Below are 1,693 nucleotides of genomic sequence, written 5' to 3'. Positions count from 1 at the left end.
TAATCATACATCACATTCAGATCTCTGCCCAGCTAAAAAGCAGCTGGACTCATCTGTCCTTAGCACTCAAATTATCTCCAGTCATGCCAAGCAAAGAGCCATTATCATCTCACAATGTGCCAAGGGTCTCTTTTAATTAAATCAGATTTGATGTGAGGGTAAAATTGTTTTTGTTTTTTTATTAATTTCCCATTTGATATCGCATCACGCTGCCAGACCCAGCGCTAACAATAAACCAATGAGATGCAGCGTGTGAAAGGAAGTCTGACCTGATAAATCAATGAGCCAATCAGAACAGACAATTGGACAGTAAAATGCAGGATGTGAGCAGTCCTGTAAGCAAATCAAATTTCCTGTAAAAGGACAGCTGTGAGATGATTGGTGAAGCATTTGTTTTGTGTAAAATGCGCAGAGTGGGATTTCAGCAAAGAAACCTGTGCCATATTCATTCACCGTCGTAATCTAGCTTAACCAGGTGCTGAAAAAGTGCCTTGGGTATTTAAATGAAGTCACTGTCATTCTTTTCAGCACAAACACACCTGTCTATGTAAATAAATAAAATTAGAAAGTTTGTAAAAGTGAGCGCTATTTGCTTGCCGTAATTAACGTTGTGCTATTACCGCCCACAGAAGGCAGGCGATAAATAGGGTTTATTAAAAATTGAAGTTTGTGTACATTTTCTACTCATCGTGGCAGTAGTAATTCATCAAATGATGATCAAATAATGGAGAACAGCATTATAATGGGGCATATATCCAGACAGCATGCAGTCGAGCAGACTTTCTGCATCGTAATTGTAGAGTGATACTGTTATAGTCCTACTAAAAGCAGTGGTTCTCAACAAGGAGGACACAAGATGATTACCTATGACAGGGCAAGAAGCATTAAAATAAGCTAAAACAAGTAAAATTCAAGATATTTCTTACTTTAACACTTCCTCCCAACAACTTTTTTGTCTTTGAAAAACCAAGGTTGCTGTGTATTTATGAGGTAGCCTAATTTTAAGTGCAATTTTTAGACCTGAAAAAGAAATCTAAATCAATTAAATAAAACTCCCAGGGCATTTTTTATAATGAATATAAATTTTTTCAAGCCATGCCAAGCTCCAAAATATTTTATTGGGTATAAATTGAGTAAAAAATATAGTTCTGTCAGGACCACTATCGTCAAAGATGATTGACAATTAGCATACAGTTTGGATTGGCGGTATGGTTCTGTTCTGGGCAAGAACTCCCTGCGCATCCATGCAGCCTAGGGTAATTAGCTATTGAGCAATGCGAAAACTGCTGATAGTACAACGGGATTTTATATATGAATACTTAGATAGGTGTCGTATTCCCATAGGTTTGTAGCGAATCAGCTCATGGGGAAATATGAATAATTAATCATAACTAGTTATAATTAATTATAAACATTTAGATCCGCTGTAGATATTTACTTGACCTCTCAGGGTCAACTGTCTGTCAATTCTAAGAATGTTAATTTCCTGGTTAAGGGAAATAACTTTCATACTGTACAACTCTACACAGAGCTTGTAGCATAAATCTGCATGATTAGGGACTCCAGTTATGAGCAAACAATGAACAACGTCAAGTGTGATACAAGTAAGACTTTATTAACTACATAAACACTTAAACTAGTCTAACATACTACATAAACACACACACACACACACACACACGCGCGCGCGCGC

At 36.9% G+C, this 1,693-nt stretch overlaps 1 protein-coding gene across 1 annotated transcript in view; it reads right to left on the bottom strand.

Annotated features, from left to right (window-relative positions):
• Positions 1-1,693, bottom strand: part of snx29 (sorting nexin 29) — a 227,934-nt gene that overhangs the window by 34,251 nt on the left and 191,990 nt on the right. The window lies entirely within an intron of this gene.

This window comes from Sinocyclocheilus grahami, unplaced genomic scaffold (assembly GCF_001515645.1).
Source record: "Sinocyclocheilus grahami isolate Dianchi unplaced genomic scaffold, SAMN03320097.WGS_v1.1 scaffold57.1, whole genome shotgun sequence".
NCBI lineage: Eukaryota > Metazoa > Chordata > Actinopteri > Cypriniformes > Cyprinidae > Sinocyclocheilus > Sinocyclocheilus grahami.
The sequence above is the reverse complement of the archived record's forward strand: the minus strand, read 5'-3'. Positions and strand labels throughout refer to the sequence as shown.